This window comes from Palaemon carinicauda, chromosome 8, assembly GCF_036898095.1.
Source record: "Palaemon carinicauda isolate YSFRI2023 chromosome 8, ASM3689809v2, whole genome shotgun sequence".
Taxonomy (NCBI): Eukaryota; Metazoa; Arthropoda; class Malacostraca; order Decapoda; family Palaemonidae; genus Palaemon; species Palaemon carinicauda.
Window position 1 is genome coordinate 124,483,563 of NC_090732.1, and position 23,884 is coordinate 124,507,446.

Genomic DNA, 23,884 nt, shown 5'->3' on the forward strand with positions numbered 1-23,884 from the left:
AAGAAATCTCTGCTTTCAAACATAATTGTCCAAGCAAGAGAACAAGATAAATCAAAGGTTACCATCCCCTACTTCATAAAAGCTCATAGAGACAATTCCCAACTTAAAGAAAATACACTTAATATCTATGTACAGGTAAATACAATTCCCAGTTCTGTTAACTTCAATGCCCCTAAGTACCTACATAACAGTAGAAAAGCATCTTAACCTTTAAAAATTAAGGAGTAGAAAGTACTTGCAATTCTACAGACATGAATTAATAGCTAGAGTAAGAGCTTTAAACCATCACCTTTCCCTTATGACTCGCACCTCCTTCTACTATTAAACAATAATATGCCTCCTATCCTACCTTCAAATGATATGAGAAAAACCAAGAATCTTTTGTTGTGCAGCCATAAAATCTGATACCTCATACATTTTGTATGCTAAAATACCATATCCTTTTCCTGTACTGAGTACTCTTTCATTAACACAACAAATATTTTGTATTGGAGGCCTCTAAATCCATTAAATCTTATATATGTAAAAATATCTTTATCATTGAACTTTCTTTTTCCAAGTGATTCTTGATAAATAACCCAGAAAATTTTACATAAAAACTATCATAATCTACTGTACATTCTGGAACTTTCATATCCATTGTGTGCTTAATTTTGTAATACAAATCTTCATAATCAATCAAACTATGATCTATCCTCTATACCCTAAACCTTTATATAAATGCAATAAGTAAACCTCGTCATACCCTTGGAAACAAAGCTCATTGTTGACTATAACACCATTAATCACAGATTGCCAAACTTCAGTGTTATGAGTCCCAGTCACAACAGAGTCCTCACCCTCCTGTGTATCTTGTGAAAATGAACATCAAAATTTTATATCTCTCTTCCTAGATTACTCTGTTGTATTTGTTCACCATTGTGGCAGTATTTTTCAATTTTGACCAAAAAATTTTAAGGTTTTGGAATTTAAAACAATTTTATCATATTCTCTTTCATGCCAACCATGTGAACTTTAAAATTAGTTTACTGATGTAACTCTACTGTAAGCTTGGTCCTTATTTCACTGTTTATTCCTTTGCATTAGCAGTTTGTGTAAAACCAATTACCTTAGGTTTTATATTTGTAAATTTCTATTTTTGACTTTCTTTTATAATTACTGTCATCATCATCATCATCTCCACCTACGCCTATTGACGCAAAGGACCAAGGTTAGATTTTGTCAGTCGTCTCTATCTTGAGCTTTTGAATCAATACTTTTCCATTCATCATCTTCATAGTCTTTAGCTATGTAGTCCAGGGCCATCCAACTCTTCTAGTGCCTTGTGGAGCCCAGTTAAAAGTTTGGTGAAATAATCTCACTTGGGGAGTACGAAGAGCATGCCAAAACCATCTCCATCTACCCCTCACCATGATCTCATCTGCACATTGTACTTGAGTAATCCCTCTTACAGTTTCATTTCTGATTACTGAAAATGCAACCCCCTCTTCATCACTCCAAAGATGACAGGAGTTTGTAAGCAATTACAAACCTAAACAAATACAAAAGTTTTCTAGATGGAGAATATGGAACTTGTGACAAACTCCATAAGAACAACTAATTCCACATCTCCATCAATCTACCCCGAAGCACATTCCATTACTTTTTATGGAAATGAGGGGCAATTCATTTTACCCCCTTATTCTTCAGTTTGTCACCTGCATATTACATCTTTATTAAGATTCTAGCTCTGGTCACAGCCTGGCCATGCAGCTGAAATTCTTCTTTACCACTAGCTAATGGCTTCATCAACAGAGCTCCTTACAATATGGAAATTTTTGAGTTCTGTTATTCCTTGGATCTGCATGTGAACTGGAAGAAGGGTAACCTGACCCTTTCTACTTTTACCACATGTTAATATATCATATGAAAGACAGGCTTTGTTCCCTAACGGCCTCAATCCAGAAAATTCAGGGTTGCTCCCTCCCATCAACCAAATCCTGGCTATTAATGATCGGGGAAACATGGTCTCTCTAGGTAAGTTTGTTCCTCACAGCTGCACCCATAAGTTCTCAATTGCTCAAAGAACATCAAATCCAGGAAGGAGAGCTTGCCTCTTAGATCTTATGGTGAAGGGATCTTTCTTCATCAATACAAAAGCAATATTTTGATAACTTTTTAGTTAAATATTGTTAAAACTTCCCTTCGAGCATTTGAAACATCTTTAGAATGTAAATGCCCAACAGAAGGGATGGATAGGTTGATAGGGCTTGACCAGTACTGTACTTGGTTGGTAGCTAGTACATTGAGGAATCTTTCTCCACCTAAAGAGGAAATGCAGTATGGATTGAAATACCTGGCAAAAGATGGCCAGTGGAAAAGTATTCACTTCACTATCCTACCCTTGTAAAGGGATGATGAGGGAGAACTGCCTCTTACAGATTAAGTCTAATCAGAACAATGCTTCAAAAAGTACTGTAGCTTACTAGCATCAATGTCAGAACCAGTGAGCAATGATATGAAAGAGCCAGATTATGGTTTGTGAGCAACTTCCACATTTAAGATTAAATAAGAATGGAAAGGGTTCATAAGAATGATAAAAAGTATAATAATAATATATGAAAATAGTAAAATACTTTTTAATACGAATAAAAAACTAATAGGATGTAAATAATCAATTGAATACTGTGCATGGGAAAAACACAAATATTCGAATAAAGTTCCATTACCAATGCATGTTAGATAAGTCATAGATGGAAAAGAATAGGGCTCTGCTTCCAAAAATCTTTACACTTAGTGTGTAAAGCTAGCCACTAAGATCAAAGAGTTGAAGAGCCAACTAGCATCAATTGCAAGGTAAGTGGGCAAAGTTTGATGTTAAAAGTGTATTGAAGGGGATATTTTTGCACTCAATGTATCTATTCTAATGAAAGTAAACATTGTTTTTGTAATGAGAAGAGGCCATAGTTATCCACACTAAGGGGCTTACAGGGTAACCCTTTATTGTGTTTCCATGATCCATGAATTAGACATGGGGGCTGATCATAGTATCTTGGAATTCCTATAACATTTTGAGTTAGGCTAGTCTTAGGTTCTAAGACTTCATAGCTGAGACCTAGCTTTGGTGTTATGGAGCTTAACCAGGCCTCCTTACAAACCACTTATGAAGAATTCTATCCTTGTCCATGGGTGTGCAAGATGCATTCTTTATCTAGTAACGCTTCACAATTCTGGCATTAGTCGGTCTCTCACATGAACCCCGTTTCATAGCCAAAGTTAAAAGCTTTAGGTACTCACAACCAAACTATTGACCTGTTTATTATCCCTGGTCTATCCTACTCCACCATGTATGAACTTCTTTGACCCATTTGGGCAATTCAGTTAAACCTTCATGAACTCAAAATTTGGATTCCTCTTCTCTACTTTTTCTTCACCTAGATAATTGTTAGTTGCAACACTCAAAGAACAGTTACCTTTTGGATTAGGTATCTCATCGCTACTTGTGTCAAAGAAAGATTGACTTTGGTTAAACAGGAATGAATCACTGCCATCTTTTGGACAGTAGCAAAAGATTACAAGATTCTACTTACTAGATTTCACTCATAAGCAACTAGCATTTTCCTGTCGGATTCAATTATTGTGACAGGTCAAGTTCTCATAAAAATAAGAATCATCCTCACTATTATGATCATAATCGCCTCACATTTTTAGCAGTTTGGGGTTGGACTGTTCATAGATATCTGTTTTCACTCCTCAAGCTACTGAGGGCCCCTGGCTACAGTTTCATTGATCAGCAGGCAGGACAAACTACAGTACAGATGCATTTGAAGACGTATAAATTTTAGTTTTAAATACAGACCTTATTTTAATACCAAGAGGATTTACTTCTGACCTTAGTCTTTCCTCTTTGTATCTTCTACCATCTCAGTGAATGGCCCTTCATTCATCCTCCTACTAAATTGTTATTCTAGTCATTAATGAACAATGGTGTTGTGGTCAACAAAAAATTACCTTTAAGCACAGAAAATATTTTTGAGTACAGACCGATAATCATAGTAAACTGTATGTACCCTTCTCTCTTCGTCACACTCTCTGATCCAGGAGCGTATTAGCAGTCTGGAAGGATTTGTCCTGGGAGGAAATTAGAGCCAATCACAGTGTGAGCTCGCCTAAAAGAGGCAAGTATTAGCAAGGTAATTATGGCACTTTAATAATGACCAACACTGATGACGTGAGCAGCACGTTCATGTATTGCTTTCCAGAACAGAGCAATGAAATTATGTTTAATTGCAAGCTAAGTGAGGCACAGAAGAGCAAAAACCATTTGAGGGATGCTATATAAAGTGACCTGTCAAGGGGTAACAAGGAGTAAGGGCTAGATGATGACATCGTGGGTTGGGAATACTTGACTCAGCTCAGCAAGCTTGCACTGAGATTAGCACTAGTCCCCCCTTATGTTTATAATCTATCAGACTTAGGAAAAATGCAATCTTGGAAAGTGAAGTTCCATATGTTGGTTTGGGCATGGGGAGAAGGGACCTAGCAACCTTGAATGGTACAATTCCTTGCAACTGGGATTCATTTGGAAGAAGTACGGAAATCTATGTTTTGTGCTATAAAAAGGCCTATTTTGAAAGATGTACCCAACACGATCATTTGAGAATTAAAAGTATCCTCAATTATTTTTCTTATATGTAATTTCTGGTAAATAAACCAGTTTAGTATTTATCCTAATACAACATGACCAAAGTATATACTGTATTAGGGATCATCTTACACCAGAGTTGCTGCAGTTCTGCCATTTTACTTCAATACAAACACAATCTTCATAAAATATGAATTGTGTGCTTACTGTCTCCAATAATATCTACCTGAAAACTAAATCACTATTCATTGGCTAGATTACTTTCTCTGCTCTTGATATCAATATCTAAGCCTTTAATTGTATCAAAATCAGCTATATGGTAATAATCCATATAAGCGCTACACATCATACAAAAAGGCAAAATATTTGGGAATTACACTCTACTGACAGATTTTTAATATTATAAGTTATTTCTTTGACCTGTGTTATACAGTAATAACAAATCATCAATCTGCACTCTTTCCTAACCAGGTACTTGCACATCTCACATAACAGAAGGTACTATAGTGGAACAAGAAGAATATATATAAAAACCTTAACAAGAGTTTATAGAAGAAAAGGAGATTAACTTTTTTGGATATAGATAATTGTAGATTATTTAGGAATGAGAGCTAAATAGCTCTTTTCAACCTATTGGAATTAATAAAAATTTGAAAGCCCAAAAATCATGAAACAAACACTAACTACTCAATTTCTAGTTAATAAGATAACTAATTTAAGGAAGTGGTAATGATATAAACTACTTCCAAATATTAGTACATGCAAAATCAAATCCAGTGCTCTGTTGTGGTCTAGAGGAGTGCAAATGGTTCGTTATCAGAAGGAGCTCATATGTATGAATAGTCTTCATAGCTCCTACTATACAGCAGTTTCTAAACAGCTACCATTTCATGATCATGCTTTTGAGTTTTCTTGGGCTTTCAAATATCATATATATAGAGCCTATACAATAGTCTTGACAAGTGAAAGATAGACTCTTATTTTACTTACATAAAATTGTTATAAAAATAGAGAAAATCCTTGTAAACCAGATCTGGCCAAGGACATGATCAAATTCTTAACAATTAGCAACTAAAATGTGCAATGCAGTATAAGATAAAATATACCGTATGTTAATGCAGTGCATATGAAACTAACAGATGTGCTCACAGTGTGCAATATAAAAACCAGTATTTGTACCTTTATCACATAATATTTGACCAACCTATAACCTTCAGTTCTTTCAAGAATCACATGTATATCATCTCACCAGGTATAAGAAACCAGAAAAGTATGGAGTGAGAAAATAAAATAAATGTCAAGAGTTCGCCCATGTGTTTCTTCGAATGGGTAAAAAAAATACCTACAATTCACAAATAAAAATTGATGCACAGATTCCTTTTTTTACATATTAAAGTAAAGGATGTTACTGAGCTCACCATACCTTTTAAATCCTCTAGTCTCAAGAGATATTAGTTACAACTAAAAAGGTAAAACTCACCTTATTAAAACTCTCCCAAGACATTTAAGAGTATATGTATGAAGAATATAGAGGTTAGCAATGCACCATGCTTCTAATGCCTCAAACATGCAACACATCAATATACTTAAAAGTATCCACTCACTGATGTAAAAAATTCTCTTTAATAGCAACTATAGCATATACTGTACTTACATCAGAATTTGATTAGCTCTACAAAAGCTGAAGAATCTTATTCACGGCAAAACTAATCAAAACTACTTCATATGAATAGAACAGCAAGGCTTCAAAATAACACAAAAATGTAAAAACTACAGCAAGGCATAAACTCTAAAAATCTTTGGTACAATGGTAGACTTTTACTTAAAATGATTCTTGATAATACATGCATAGTGACCCTAGATATATAATGCAATGGCTGAGATTCTCAAAGCTTTCACAAGCAATAGCTCTGACCTCTTACCACTTGAATATAGCAATATTCAAAATGGATTTTTATTGCAAATGGGACCTGGTAACCTTGCAAGAATTTATGGTTAACTTAGTGTGAATTATATCCTCCCAGTAGTCTGAAACAATAACGGAAAACCTTGTAGGAACAAAGTGGAAATGCTCTCAAACATCAAAACAAAAGTGATCTACTGGTGATATATAACCCCCCCCCAAAAAAAAAATACAAGCGCTTTTAATCAAATTCATACAGAATGGAATCCAAATAGTCAGCAGAAGTTAAGACAAAAACCTGTTATCTTACAACATTATGCAAGAGTTTAAAAATTCACTTATAGTATAACAATATCAGTCTCAACTAACTCTCCCCTGGTATATAACTGAGTATGCTGTGCTGTATTTGTTCTTACGCAACTCGATGCTTTTATGTCTTTTTGGATGAATTATACGAAACCGAGGCTACGGATTAAGTCAAACATCATATACGAATGGTGAGTACCCAAACTTGCAGGATTATCAGAATACATTTATATTTCATAGAAAAATGATATTTTGATTATAAAATAAATTTTTGAATATACTTACCCGGTGAATATATAATAGCTGACGTCTCCGACGGCTCAACAGATTCCAAAAACTCGCGAGCGATCGCCGTGAAGGTTGCGGATTTGCCCACCAGCGCCGACTATCGGCCAGATACCGCATATACTTTTCAATTTCTCCAGTTCTTCTCAGTCCGCTGGGTCTCTATCGGGGAGGAAGGGAGGGCCTTTAATTTATATATTCACCGGGTAAGTATATTCAAAAATTTATTTTATAATCAAAATATCATTTTTAAATATTAAACTTAGCCAGTGAATATACAATAGCTGATTCACACCCATGGTGGTGGGTAGAGACCAGTATTAATACAATAAAGGCGTATATGCTCAAGAGTTTTTTGACAATTATTTCATAAAAAACCAACTTAAGTATAGGTACCTGGCAAGGAAGCTGACTCTGACGATTACTCTGCCTCATTAGTCCGCATTCCTCACGAAGCCCAGCCATCCTCTCAGGATGCTGAAAGACTCCCAGGAGCTGTTATATCCAGGGCGAACCCCCCTATAACAGGACCTCATCAATACCCTTAATCTGGGCGCTCTCAAGAAACAACATTTGACCACCCGCCAAATCAAAAAGGATGCGAAAGACTTCCTAGTCTTCCGTACAACCCAAGACAAGATTAAAAACATTTCAAGAGAAGATTAAAAGGATATTGGGATTAAGGGAATGTAGTGGTAGAACCCTCACCCACTACTGCACTCGCTGCAACGAATGAACCCAGGGTGTAGCAGTCCTCATAAAGAGTCTGGACGTCTTTTAAGTAAAATGAAGCGAACACCGACTTGCTCCTCCAAAAGGTCGCGTCCATAATACTTCGAAGAGACCTGTTTTGCTTAAAAGCCACCGAAGTTGCTATCGCTCTCACTTCGTGCGTCTTGACCTTAAGCAAACAACGATCTTTCTCATTTAAATGAGAATGTGCCTCCCGGATTAAAAGTCTAATAAATACGATAACGCATTTTTAGACATGGGCAATGAGGGCTTCTTAACGGAGCACCATAAGGCCTCAGAACCACCTCGTAATGGTTTAGTTCGAGCTAAGTAAAACTTAAGAGCTCTAACGGGGCACAGCACTCTTTCAACTTCGTTACCTACGATTTCTGACAGACTAGGTATTTCAAAAGATTTAGGCCAAGGACGAGAAGGCAGTTCGTTCTTGGCCAAAAAACCAAGTTGAAGCGAACATGTAGCTTTATTTGTAGAGAAGCCGATGTTCTTACTAAAAGCATGGATCTCACTGACCCTTTTAGCCGAAGCCAAGCACACCAAAAAAAGCGTCTTGAGGGTGAGATCCTTCAGGGAGGCTGAATGCAACGGCTTAAACCTGTCTGACATAAGGAACCTTAGGACCACGTCTAAGTTCCAAGCGGGAGTTGACATACGACGCTCCTTAGAGGTCTCGAAGGACTTAAGGAGATCTTGGAGATCTTTGTTATTTGACAGATCCAAGCCTCTATGTCTGAAAACAGACACCAACATGCTCCTGTAGCCCTTAATAGTGGGAGCAGAGAGGGAGCGAACATTTCTCAGATGCAGGAGAAAGTCCGCAATTTGGGCTACAGAGGTACTGGAAGAGGAAATAGAGGAGGACTTGCACCCCTCTCTAAAGACCTCCCACTTCGACTGGTAGACCTTGATAGTAGATGATCTCCTAGCCCTCACGATCGCTCTGGCTGCCTCCTTCGAAAATCCTCGAGCTCTTGAGAGTCTTTCGATAGTCTGAAGGCAGTCAGACGAAGCGCGGGGAGGCTTTGATGAAGACTCCTTACGTGGGGCTGCCGTAAGAGATCCATCCGTAAAGGCAGACTCCTTGGGACGTCTACCAGCCATTGAAGTACCTCTGTGAACCACTCTCTCGCGGGCCAGAGGGGAGCAACCAACGTCAACCTTGTCCCATCGTGAGAGGCGAACTTCTGCAAAACCTTGTTGATGATCTTGAACGGCGGAAATGCGTAAGCGTCCATGTGAGACCAGTCCAACAGAAAGGCATCTATGTGGGCCGCCTCTGGATCTGGGACTGGAGAGCAATAGGTTGGGAGCCTTTTGGTCAGTGAGGTCGCAAAGAGGTCTATGGTGGGCTGACCCCAAGTCATCCAAAGACTCTTGCACACGTCCTTGTGGAGGGTCCATTCTGTAGGGATCACCTGACCTCTCCGACTGAGACAGTCTGCCAAGACGTTCAATTTCCCCTGGACGAACCTCGTCAACAGTGAGATGCCTCGATCTTTTGACCAGATGAGGAGGTCCCTTGCGATGACGAACAGAGTGTGGGAGTGAGTGCCTCCTTGCTTGGAGATGTACGCCAAGGCTGTGGTGTTGTCCGCATTCACTTCTACAGTACCACCTTGTTTCGAAGAAGACTCTCGAAACTCGTCAAGGCCAAGTGAACAGCCAACAGCTCCTTGCAGTTGATGTGAAGGCTCCTCTGATCTGTCGTCCAAAGACCCGAACATTCCAGACCGTCCAGAGTCGCTCCCCAACCCAAATCCGACGCGTCTGAAAATAACACGTGGTTTGGGTTCTTGACCGCCAGGGATAGACCCTCTCGAAGACCTATATTGCTGTCCCACCAGTTCAGGCACGTCTTTACTGGTTCGGAGATCGGGATCGAGACCGCCTCCAAAGTCTTGTTCTTGTTCCAATGGGAGTCTAGATGGAACTGGAGAGGGCGAAGGTGAAGTCTCCCTAGAGAGATAAATTGTTCCAGGGATGACAGCGTCCCTAGGAGGCTCATCCAACTTCTCACAGAGCAATGGTCTTTCCTCAGCATGAGGCGGACTTTGAGCAAGGCTTGCTCTATCCTGGTGGCAGACGGAAAAGCCCGAAAAGCTAGACTGTGAATCTCCATCCCCAAATAGAGAATCGTTTGGGAGGGATTCAGCTGAGACTTCTCTATGTTCACCAACAGTCCCAACTCCTTTGCAAGATCCAACGTCCATTGAAGGTCCTGCAGACAGCGATGACGGGACGACGCTCTGAGCAGCCAGTCGTCCAGGTACAGGGAGGCTCGAATCCCCGATAAATGCAGAAATTTTGCCACATTCCTCATGAGCCTCGTAAAAACAAGAGGAGCAGGGCTGAGGCCGAAGCACAGTGCTCGGAATTGGTACACCACATTCCTGTATACAAACCTCAGATACAGTTGAGAATCCGGGTGTATAGGAATGTGGAAGTACGCATCCTGCAGGTCGAGAGAGACCATCCAGTCTCCCTCTCTGACCACTGCTAGAACGGATTTGGTGGTCTCCATCGTAAATTTTGTTTTGACAACAAAAACGTTGAGCGCACTGACATCCAGCACCGGCCTCCAACCTCCTGTATGCTTTGGTACTAGGAAGAGACGGTAGTAAAATCCCGGTGATTGAAGGTCCGAGACTTTCACCACCGCTCCCTTCTCTAGCAACTGAGACACCTGCAGCTGTAGTGCCTGTCTCCTTGACTCCTCTCGATACCTGGGAGAGAGGTCTATAGGGACTTTTACCAGAGGAGGTCTCCATACAAAAGGTATTTTGTATCCCTCCTTTAGCAACAAAACAGACTCCCGGTCTGCACCCCTCTTCTCCCAGGCCTGCCAGAAGTTGTTCAGTCTGGCCCCTACCGCTGTTTGAGGACGTGGGCAGTCAGACTCTGCCACGGGAGGACTTAGATCCTCTCCTCTTGCCTCTCTTACTATCGGCACGAGCGCCTCCCTTACTGGGGGCTCTGACACGAAAGGGCGGGATAAACCTCGTTGCTGGAGTATCGAGCTTAGGTCTAACGACATAAGATGATGAAGGAGCAGCCTTACTCGCTGACGTAGCCATCAAGTCGTGGGTATCCTTCTATACCAGAGAAGCTGCGATATCCTTAATCAACTGCTGAGGGAACAAGGCAGATGACAACGGAGCAAAGAGAAGCTCTGACCTTTGACAGGGAGTTACTCCTGCCGAAAGGAACGAACAAAGAGTCTCCCTCTTCTTAAGGACTCCTGCCGTAAAGGTAGCAGCGAGCTCATTAGAGCCATCACGGATAGCTTTGTCCATGCAGGACATAATTAGCACGGATACATCACGGTCGGCCGAAGAGATCTTCCTGCTCAAGGCTCCCAGCGACCAATCCAAGAAGTTAAAAACTTCGAAGGCCCTATAAACCCCTTTGAGGAGATGATCAAGGTCCGAAGAGGACCAGCAAACTTTTGAGCGTCTCATGGCCAGGCGACGGGGAGAGTCTACGAGGCTTGAGAAGTCTCCCTGGGCAGAGGCAGGAACTCCCAAGCCGAGAACTTCTCCCGTGTCATACCAGACGCTCGCTCTAGAAGCCAGTTTAAAAGGGGGGGAAAGCAAAGGCTGTCTTCCCCAAACTCCTCCTGGTGATCAACCAGTCGCCTAGTAAACGCAAAGCTCTCTTAGAAGAGCGAGAGAGCACTAGCTTAGTAAACGACGGCGTCAAAGTAGCTAGGCCTAGCGTAAACTCTGATGGAGGCGAACGAGGAGCAGCAGTCACAAAATGGTCAGGAAACAGTTCCTTAAAAATCAGCATGATCTTTTTAAAATCAAGAGAGGGCTGAGCAATTCTAGGCTCCTCTCCATCTGACAAAGTCCCCAAAGGCATATCAGTTGGAAGGGGATCAGCGACTTCCTCATCCGACGGAACTTCGTCCGACAACTGCTGAGTCTCATGATGCGGAGAGACATGCCGAGGAGGCAACGCTTGACAGGCAATGTCAACAAGCAACGGAGCAGCAGCAGCAGAAGAGGAAACGACGTCACGTCGCTGCTGAAAGGACTGAAAGTCTTGTGACTGACCAACAACAACAGCTGAAGTTGATTGTCGCTCGACATCACGTCGGACCTGCATTGACTGCAGAGTCGGAGCAGGCAAAACAACCTCCGACTGCGGTGACCGACGCTCAACGTCACGTCGAGGCAACGGAGCCGGTCGGCAAACGTCAGTGCGGGGCTGCGGCGGCAGCAGCTGAACGTCAGTCTGAGACTGTAGCAAAGGGGGATCCATGTCACGTGACTGACGTGAATGACTAGGCACACGACTAGCATCGCGTTTCAAAGCACTAGAAACGTTAGCACTAACGTCAAACGGACGAGAAAACACTCGTTTAGGCGGCTGAAGGCCAGAGTCATGAGCGCACTGGCGACCCGCAAGCAAAGGATCATCGTGAACCTGATCAAAGTCATACTCTTCCGTAAGGGAGGCAAGCTTAGACTGCATGTCCCGCAGGACAACCCACTTCGGATCAACGGGAGTCGGAACGGGCCGTGACGTCGGTAACGTCTGCGTTGGCAAAACATTGCCTCTACCGAGACCCTCGGACCCTGTGTTACGCTTTCGCTTAACAGGCGAACAGTCATCCGACGACTGCAAATGGTCAGAGCTGCCCCAATGGCTACAGCCAGGACGCTGGACCTGTCCTGAAGGGACTGACTTTCGCTTCAAGGGTCTAGATACCTTGCGCCAAGGTTTCTTGTGCGATAAGTCTTCGGAGGACGAGGAGAACTTAGTCTCACCCGTCTTATGGTAAGGACGATCTTGACGAGAAATGTCCGATAACAAAGAGGGAACGTCTGTACGTTGGTTTACGCCTCTCGCCCCCTTAAGCCCTACGACATTACTTCTCCCTGGTGCAGGGGAGCCTGAAAGAGGTCTCGGACTAGGGGAGCGACAAGCACGAACAGACAAACCCTCGGTCGCAACACTAAACACATTTTGCGCACTTATCACTTTATCACTTAGATTTTCTGTTTTACCACTCTGACACTTCAACAACTTAACATCTGACATAAGTTGGTTTCTGTCCGATGCTAAGGACTCTAACTTTTTCGCTTAAAGCTTGAATCGCTAAAAACATATCCCGCATGGACGGTTCATGAGTGCTAGTAGGGGGTTCAGGAACAACTACTACAGGGGAAGGATTAGGTTCAGGGGCATGGGAGGAGAAAAATTCCAAAGATCAAGAGGAGCTTCTCCTCACCCTATCTCTCTCAAGCTTACGAGTATATTTTTCATACTCAAGCCATTCGAATTCCGACAAGACCACCCACTCCTCACACCGATCTCCTAATTGGCAGGATTTACCCCGGCAATTAGAACAAACAGTATGAGGGTCGATAGAGGCCTTGGGAAGACGTTTGTTACAATCCCTCGCACACTTGCGATATACAGGAGAAGGGTCAGCCATTTTGAACAATCAGAGAAAATCCAAGTCAAAACCAAATTCATCAACAATAAACACGAGCCAAAAAAAGGGTTTAAAGAGTTTAATTGAAGAAACACACCAACACAGCAAAAGCCAATAAACAACCAAAGTAAAGTACTTCACCAATTCGGTTGAAAACTCGAGGTCATAAAGCGAGCGGAACCAACTTGTCAACAAGACCGACAGAGAAGAACTGGAGAAATTGACTAGTATATGCGGTATCTGGCCGATAGTCGGCGCTGGTGGGCACACCCGCAACCTTCACGGCGATCGCTCGCGAGTTTTTGGAATCTGTCGAGCCGTCGGAGACGTTAGCTACTATATATTCACCGGCTAAGTTTAATATTTAAAAACATATTTCCCATATATGGTTACTTTTTTTTAGTGTATGGATATAGCAAAAGACTATGGGGATTCTTTCAAAGCGAACCAAGTAGGAAAAAAGCTTTCAAATTCTTATCAGGTTCTGATGTATAAAGCTGTTGACAGATAATGATCAACCAAAGTTTTTAATACAAAATAAAAGCTGCCTTTCGATGCTACTACAAAGGAATGAATAAGAAATCAAGAGGGCAGCTACTAGAAAGTGACATTGTTTACTCAATCACTCTAAAACATTTAACAAATATAAAATCATACATTAAATTACTTTTCATTTCTTGCTGCTAAATAAAATACTACTTAAGTGATTAAAAAAAATACCAGAGGGGATTATCTACGAGAATGAATATGGTTACCATTAAATTTCACAGCTCCTTTATCATGACTTATGATTAAACTCTGTGATGAATACCATTTGTGGAATAATGTTGGACACCCATTAAACATGGGTATACATATCTATAAGAAACTAACACTGTCAACAATTTTAGTTATGCTCCTACACAATATGGTACAGTGCGTATACACATATTTATTTTACATTGATAAAGTAGCTTATTAAGATGAGAGGATATTCACATCTTCCACAAACAAGCAGGGACAAGAACACTATCAAAATTTTGGGGAAATATTTTTACCATCCATTAAGATTTTTTTTAACTAAATCCTTTGTACTTATTACCTAGAATTTTAGATAAAAATCAACAAGTAAAACTAAATCAAATATTATAGTTATATGCTGAGTCAAAGGTAAACCCATGATAAAATAAAAAAAACTAAAATAACTGGATATACAGTTATAAGCAAAGTAAATTATGGAATACAAGCATAGTAAAAGACATTCTAACTAACAAAAAAAAAAAGATTTGGTTCAAGTTCAGAACATGCTCTAGGGTTGCACCAATAGAGGCAAACATAAAAATAGATATTGGGGATGCAAACAAGAGCAAGAGGAGTAGCCTCCTCTACTATGCTAAGCTTCTCTTCAAGGCTATTATTCATGCTACTAGTAAGGATAAATAAAAGAGAAGTTCCAAAATACATGTACAACACTAGGTTTGGGAGTTGATTACCCTAATCAATATAAACATACAAACAAATACAATTGGGTATTTTACCACACATATACTGTATATAGTAAATCAAATTTTCTAGCCTTCAAAACTCAAATATGAACATTCATCTTTGTCCACTGAGGTTAAAACACAAGTTTTTGGACATGTGAGCAAAATTACCTAACCTAGTTTGCTGCTGAAGATCAGAAAGGGATAAATAAAGTGAAATTTCTCTCCCCCACAAGTATAATGTGTATCTTTACATCAATATGTAAGAATTGTTTAACAATATGAAGTAAATACTCATGAAAATATGTAGCAATTTTACCTAAATTCTTTTAAATGTATGCAGTATATTCATATATGTGAGATTATCCATCGTTAAACTATTTTCTACTTTTGCCACCTATTTATGCACAGTACTATATAGAATAACAGCTGTTTTATCATTTTGTGGGATGGAGTAAATGTGCTTAATGAATACCTCAAGACACTACCAAGTCCTAAATCCTATTTCCTTTGCATTTGTTACCTACATATATTTTTCAATTATGGTAATAAATCCTTGTGAAGTTAGTGTGTCTCTGTTGTTCACCATCTTATCTAATTTCCTATCTCTATTATACTACTTTAATAATTTCTTTAATCATTCTATTATTTCTTTGAATCTCCCTCGATGTGCTCCCCTCTCAAAGTTGGTCAAGTGCTGACATGTACCCTAACACTGGAAAAATGATATTTTAATTATAAAATAAATTTATGAATATACTTACCCGGTGAATATATAATAGCTGAGCCTCTGGCGGCTCGACAGAAAAACACACAAAAACTCGCGAGCGATCGCTATGAAGGTTGCGGGTGTGCCCACTAGCGCCAACTATCGGCCAGATACCGCATATACATGTAAACAGACCCAATTTTTCTCATCCCGCTGGGTCTCTATCGGGGAGAAAGGGGGGGCCTTTAATTTATATATTCACCGGGTAAGTATATTCAAAAATTTATTTTATAATTAAAATATCATTTTTAAATATTTAACTTAGCCGGTGAATATATAATAGCTGATTCACACCCATGGTGGTGGGTAGAGACCAGAGTTAATTAAGTTTACAGCGTATATGTTTAGAGTTTTTGACAGTTATATCATAACAAAACCCAAATATATAAAGGTACCTGGTAAGGAAGTCGACTTAGACGATTACTCTGCCTTATTAGTCTGTCTTCCTCACGAAGCCCAGCGATCCTCTTAGGATGCTGAAAGACTCCCAGAAGCTGAAGTATTAAGGGCTGCAACCCATACAACAGGACCTCATCAAACCCCTAATCTGGGCGCTCTCAAGAAATGACTTTGACCACCCGCCAAATCAATCAGGATGCGAAAGGCTTCTTAGCCTTCCGTACAACCCAAAAAACAATATTAAAAACATTTCAAGAGACAGATTAAAAAGGATATTGGAATTAGGGTAATGTAGTGGTAGAACCCTCACCCACTACTGCACTCGCTGCAACGAATGGACCCAGTGTGTGGCAGTCCTCGTAAAGAGTCTGGACATCTTTTAAGTAAAATGACGCGAACACTGACTTGCTTCTCCAAATAGTCGCGTCCATAATACTTTGCAGAGATTTATTTTGCTTGAAGGCCACGGAGGTTGCTATAGCTCTAACTTCGTGCGTCTTAACCTTAAGCAAACATCGGTCTTTCTCATTCAAGTGAGAATGAGCTTCTCGTATTAAAAATCTGATAAAATATGACAAAGCATTCTTTGACATAGGCAATGATGGTTTCTTAACTGAGCACCATAATGCCTCAGATTTACCTCGTAATGACTTAGTACGAGCTAAATAGAACTTAAGAGCTCTAACAGGACATAATACTCTTTCCAGTTCGTTGCCTACGATCTCTGATAAGCAAGGAATATCAAAAGATTTAGGCCAAGGACGAGAAGGCAGTTCATTTTTGGCCAGGAAACCAAGTTGAAGTGAACAAGTGGCTTTTTCTGTAGAAAAGCCGATGTTCTTACTGAAGGCATGAAGTTCACTAACCCTTTTAGCCGAAGCCAAGCACACTAGGAACAGTGTCTTGAGGGTGAGATCCTTCAGGGAGGCTGAATGTAATGGCTCAAACCTGTCTGACATGAGGAACCTTAGGACCACGTCTAAGTTCCATCCAGGAGTTGCCAAACGACGTTCCTTAGAGGTCTCGAAAGACTTAAGGAGATCTTGGAGATCTTTATTGTTGGAAAGATCTAAGCCTCTATGTCGAAAGACCGAAGCCAACATGCTCCTGTAGCCCTAAATCGTGGGAGCTGAAAGGGAGCGAACCTTTCTCAGATGTAAAAAAAAATCTGCGATTTGGGCTACAGAGGTACTGGACGAGGACACAGATGCTGACTTGCACCAGTCTCGAAATACTTCCCACTTCGACTGGTATACTCTAATGGTAAAAGCTCTCCTCGCTCTTGCAATCGCACTGGCTGCCTCCTTCGAAAAGCCTCGAGCTCTTGAGAGTCTTTCGATAGTCTGAAGGAAGTCAGACGAAGAGCGGGGAGGCTTTGATGGACATTCTTTACGTGGGGCTGACGTAACAGATCTACCCTTAGAGGAAGACTTCTTGGAAAGTCTACCAGCCATTGAAGTACCTCGGTGAACCACTCTCTCGCGGACCAGAGGGTAGCAACCAACGTCAACCTTGTCCCTTCGTGAGAGGCGAACTTCTGCAGTACCTTGTTGACTATCTTGAATGGTGGGAATGCATATAAGTCCAGAAGAGACCAATCCAGTAGAAACGCGTCTATGTGGATTGCTTCTGTATCTAGGACTGGAGAGCAGTAGATTGGTAACCTTTTGGTCAACGAGGAGGCAAAGAGGTCTATGGTGGGTTGACCCCAAGTAGCCCAAAGACTCTTGCCCACGTCCTTGTGGAGGGTCCATTCCGTGGGTATCACCTGACCCCTCCGACTGAGACAGTCTGCCAAGACGTTCAAGTCCCCCTGGATGAATCTCGTCAACAGGGAGATGCCTCGATTTCTTGACCATAAGAGAAGGTCCCTTGCGATCTCGAGCAGCGTGAAGGAGTGTGTGCCTCCTTGCTTGGAGATGTACGCTAAAGCTGTGGTGTTGTCTGAGTTGACCTCTACCACTTAGTTTCGAAGAAGCTTTCGAATATCATCAAGGCCAAGTGGACTGCTAATAGCTCCTTGCCGTTGATGTGCATGCTCTTCTGACTTGAGGTCCACAGACCCGAGCATTCCCGACCGTCCAGGGTCGCACCCCAACCCAAATCCGACGCGTCTGAGAACAACACGTGGTTTGGGTTCTTGACTGCTAGGGATAGTCCCTCTCTCAGACTGATATTGCTGTCCCACCATTTCAGGCATGCCTTTACTGGTTCGGAGACTGGGAATGATACCGTCTCTAACGTCTTGTCCTAGTTCCAGTGAGAGGCTAGATGGAACCGGAGAGGCAGAAGGTGTAGTCTCCCTAGTGAGACAAACTGCTCCAAGGATGAGAGAGTCCCTACGAGACTGTTCCAACTCCTGACTGAACAAACGTTCTCTTTTCAGCATTAGTTGGATTTCGAGCAGGGCTTGTTCTATTCGGGTGGCAGACGGAAAAGCCCGAAAAACCTGGACTGCGAATCTCCATCCCCAAATATAGAATAATCTGGGATGGGATCAGTTGGGACTTTTAGGTTGACCAAAAGTCCCAACTCCCTGGCCAGATTCAACGTCCAATGTAGATCCTGCAGACAGCGAAGACTGGACGATGCTCTGAGAAGCCAGTCGTCCAAGTACAGGGAGGCTCGGATCCCCGATAGATGGAGGGATTTTGCCACATTCCTCATGAGCCTCGTAAACACGAGAGGAGCAGGACTGAGGCCAAAGCACAGGGCTCGAAACTGGTACCCCACATTCCTGTAAACAAACCTCAGAAACGGTTGGGAATCCGGGTGTATAGGAATGTGGAAGTATGCCTCCTGAAGGTCGAGAGAGACCATCCAGTCGCCTTCCATTAATGCTGTTAAGAGAGCCTGGTAGACTTCATCGTGAAGTTTGTCTTGACAATGAACACATTGAGCGCACTTGCCTCTTACGTACTCCTGCAGTGAACATGGCTGCCAGATCATTGGAGCCATCCCTGAGGGACTTATTCCTGCAGAGAACGTGGCTGTCAGATCATTGGAGCCATCCCTGAAAACCTTGTTTATGCATAACATAATTGTACAGCAAAACTTCAAACGCTCGAAAAAACTCCTAACAGGAGATGGTCTAGCTCTGAAGTCGACCATAAAAACTTGGAGCGTCTCATGGCCAGGCGCCAGGGAGAGTCTATGAGGTTTGAGAAGTCTATCTGGGCAGAGGCAGGAACTCCCAAGCCGAGAACTTCTCCCTTGTCATATCAGACTCTCGCTCTATAAGCCAGCTTAAAAGTAGGGAAAGCAAAGGCTGTCTCCCCCAAACTCCTCCTGGTGATTAACCAGTCGCCTAGCAAACGTAAAGCTCTCTTAGAAGAGCGAGAGAGCACTAGATTATAAAACAACGGCTTCGAAGTAGCTAGGCCTAGTGTAAACTCTGACATTTAGGCGAACGAGGAGCAGCAGTTACAAAAAGATCCGGACAAAGATCCTTAAAAAATCAGCATGATTTATTTAAAGTCCATAGAGGGCTGAGCAGCTTTAGGCTCCTCTCCGTCTGACAGAGTCCTCAAGGGAATATCAGTAGGAGGGGGAACAGCAACTTCCTCATCTGAAGGAAACTTGTCCGACAATAGCCGAGTCTCAAGCAAGGGAGAGACCTGCCGTGGTGGCAATGCTTGACAAGCAGAGTCCACACGCAAAGGAGCAACAGTAGCAGTCAAGGACGCTATGTCATGTAACTGCTTAAAGGACTGACCAGTAACAACAACAGGTGCGGGAGGACGTTCGACGTCAACTCGAGACTGACTTGACTGCTTAGACTTAGCAGTCAAAACAACTCTTGACTGCGGTGCTTGACGCTCAACGTCAAAACAAGTCAACTATGCTGGTTGGTGAACGTCCTGAACGTCAACAAGAGCAAGCGGCAGCGGCTGAATGTCCACAAGCGGCTGAGAGTCAACACGGGACTGCATCGAGTGAGGCTCTACAAAACACGATTGACGTGACTTTGTAACGTCAACGTCAACAGGGACGAGCAAAGGCTATTTTGGGCGGCTGACGGCCAAGATCTCGATCAGCTAAGCGGCGAGGATCATCGTGAACCTGCTCAACAGAATAGCCCTCCATAAGAGAGGCAAGCTTATTCTGCATGTCTTGCCGTACAACCCATTTAGGATCAACGGGAATGGTTGCGGTAAGAGACGAGGGTAACGTCTGTGACTGCAAAACCTTGCCTACAAAAAGACTCTCGGAGCCTGTGTTACGCTTTTGTTTAGGCGGCGAGCAGTCTTCCGATGACTGCATAGGGTCAGAGCTGTCCTAGTGGTTAAAACCAGGACGCTGGACCTGTCCTGAAAGGACTGACTTTCGCTTAAAGGGCCTCGAAACCTTGTTCCACGGTTTCTTATGCGAAAAGCCTTCGGATGACGAGGAGAAAATCGTCTCGCTCGTCTTATGGTAGGGGCGGTGTTGATGAGACACGCCTGAAACCATAGAGTGAACGTCTGTTCGCTGATCAAGTCCTCTCGAACTCATAAGTCGTACGACATTACTTCTCCCCTGGGCTTGGGAGCTTGCAAGAGGTCTCGGACTAGGCGAACGACAGGCACGAATAGACGAACCCTCGGTCGCAACACTGATAACACTTTGCGCAATTATCACTTTATCACTACGATTTTCTGTTTTGCACTTACTTCACTGAAATCGAATTTTTCAACAATTCACATTAGGTATGAATAAAACTGATTTCTACCTGAAGCACGCAATTCTACCCTCATCAAAAGGTTATAATTGCGAAATCAGTCGTATAATGTAAGCACATTAATACAAGCAAAAAAACAGTAAACATATATTAAGATAAAAAGATCAGTGGCTGGGAAGGAGACTAAACACTAGTTCATTCAAAACTACGTTTTCAATCTCTCACCGTACAGTGCCTTGGGACGAGAATAAAAACTAAAAACGTTTTATCCTTTCTCCCCGTACAGAGACTAGGGACGAGAGTAAAAAAAAACTGACTCGAGAACAACGTTACTCGCTTGGGACGAGAATAAAGATCGGAACGTTCTCTCTTCCTCTCTCTCTCTCCGTCTCTCTCTCTCTCTCTCTCTCTCTCTTGATTTCGCACCGAAGAGAAGAGCCCACTTACCTTTCGTCAATAAACAGGTTATTTGACCAAAGGAAAAAACTGAAAGGTTTTTCAATTAACAAGTTCCTTTAAAATAGTATTTAAAACCTTTAAGCTTTGAAAGAAGAATGAACAATACGTCAGAATCGATTTACTCTTTCTGCAAAGTGAAACCGTGATTCTCTCTCTCTCTATCGTAACGATAGAGCGCAAACTGCGTAGCATAAATAAACTAAACATTAGTTCATCTTTGAAACAGTACGAAGACTATTCAAAGAAAATCTTTCATAAAATATCTACTAAAAAATATTAATTTAATAAGTTTTAAATCATTTGCTCTGTAAAAGTTATTTACGATTGAAAGGGCTCAACGTTGTTTAACTTCGGTTTCCAAGTTAGGACCGCCTACTCTCGGATTAGAGGAGGAATAGGAAAGGTCGCATATAAACAAATCATTAAAATTTATCTTGATGTTTATTATAAATGGAAAGCTAATCGAAGAGGCCTAATAAAGGCGGTTGAGATATAAAATATATAGAGGAAAATTTATAACGTGATAAGATAATTGCTAAAAGCCTAAAACACACTTCCGTACTAAGGGAAGGGTCGGCCATTTAAAAGTCAAAGAAAGTCCAAAAAAACAATCCAAAGTCATCAAAAATTAAATCTATCCAAAAACGAGTTCAAGATTTAAGTTGAAGATAAAACACCTGCACTGCGAAAGCTCAAACCAAAAGGAAGTACTTCACCAAATATGTTGAGAAAACTCCAGGTTATACAGCGAGTATTGATACGTCTTGTCGTTAAGGCCGACAGAGAAAAATTGGGTCTGTTTACATGTATATGCGGTATCTGGCCGATAGTTGGCGCTAGTGGGCACACCCGCAACCTTCATAGCGATCGCTCGCGAGTTTTTGTGTGTTTTTCTGTCGAGCCGCCAGAGGCTCAGCTATTATATATTCACCGGCTAAGTTAAATATTTAAAAATTATGTTTACTTTCCATGTAGTAGGCCTTCCCCCATAGTAAAGTATTGAATTAATATAACAGTTTATGGCAATTATCTCAGCGTGGGTGCACTAATGTGCCCTTTCCTTTTTGTTTTTCTTATTGCATCTGTATACTTCAGATCATTTTCTATCCACTCTACAGATTGTTTTTTTTGGTGATTTAAGTTTATATGACAGAGATTAAAAGTTTTTTTTTTCTCGAATTACTATGACTGACCCCTAGGGTTGTTCAAGGGATTTACAGCAGGGGAATCAGAACTGAAGGCAGGACTGATTTGAATAATAGCTGTGGGGAATAAAACTTTCTAAAAGTTTAACTTGTCAAGAGATATTTTCAGCTGGTAGCCATCCACTTCAAGAGTTCCAAATATAAAATTAAAATAAAGTTTACATCAGGGAAACTCCAGAGAAGCCCAGGATTATAGTGGGGAGGATGATGATAATGCCACTCAAGCTAATAATAGCCTTTCTATGGTTGAAAGCAGTAGGCTTCATAAGCTCTTTACTACTTTTTCTTTGTTTTTTAAATATAAAACCAGTAATTCCTCAAGCAAAGGAAGTGATTCTAGCTTAATCTGCCCTGTTTCAAATACCAGGTTAACTCATCATGCTTTGACTAGTGGTTCTAGTTTACCTTATTTTTTTCCACATTCCCATTTTGGAAAAGAAATACAGTGACATTTCAGAGAACAGATTTAATTTTCCTGTGACGTCTGTTAAGTTTTATTTAGACAAGACTGAAAAACCTGGGTTAAAGTTAATTAATGATTTTGTGGGGTTATGATTTGGTGATGTCTTCTTCCCAAAAATGTTACTGCATGCTATTGCTTATTAAGGGTTTAGATTAAGAAGCACACCAAAAATTAGATTTGAGTCGCGTGAAGGACTTGATGGCTCAGGTTAATGACCCAAGTTTGGCTACCTCTCTTAATTTCTGTAGGAATCTTTCTCTGAAAAAAGTTTTAACAGCAGCTCAGTGGCATATCAAGTCAATTTTCATAAAACATTATCTAAAAGAAACCTGGTCTTCTTATAAACATGACTGGGCATTGGGTATTGTGGTAGCTGCAGGGGAGTGAATGATAATTTACTGCTAATTAATTTGTTTAGATTTTGACTAACCTTAGTAGGATCACGGTAGCTTTCTCTATGATAAAGTTCTCAATGTTGGGAAATATCATTGGTGTATAATTTTGAAAATTTAAGAATGGAGATGAGTTTGGAACCCAATCTAGAAGCAGGAACTATAACAAAAATTTGTTTAGTATACAGTTGGTTACCGTTGAACTAGAAGAGTCATTTGAGTCGTGCAATTGATAATGTACAGTATATCAATCTAGGACATTCATTTTCCTATTTCTTTCTTTCACTAACCCAACTCCATCACATTGTGGGAGTCCACACTATGTGCATCAGGAAATATTCAAATAAATAAATGGAATTACAATACAGTATCAAAATTAACTATTTATATATTCAGCTGATGTTAATAAACCTCCCACCCCATCCAAACTTACTAGTGATGTCAAGAGGCTATGTAGTCGAGTTTCAATTTAGAGATTTTGAAGACAAAGTTACTTTGATGTATCCATGCCATAAATGCTATATTAATTCAATACTTCGCTAAAGGGGTATGCCTATTATCAGGAAAGAAAATTGGATTTTTTTAGTTTCAATATAGACATCTCTATCTAACCAACTTCAAAAGAAAAGGACTGTGAACCTAAGGTTAACATAAAAGTCAGTAATGTTATTATTAAACTTCTGTTTATATATATATATATATATATATATATATATATATATATATATATATATATATATGTGTGTGTGTGTGTGTGTGTGTG

The 23,884-nt window shown here is 41.0% G+C and overlaps 1 protein-coding gene across 5 annotated transcripts in view; it reads right to left on the bottom strand.

The window, feature by feature from the left end:
• Window positions 1-23,884, bottom strand: part of Rbcn-3B (WD repeat-containing protein Rbcn-3B) — a 307,575-nt gene that overhangs the window by 151,732 nt on the left and 131,959 nt on the right. The gene's annotated exons all lie outside the window — the stretch shown is intronic.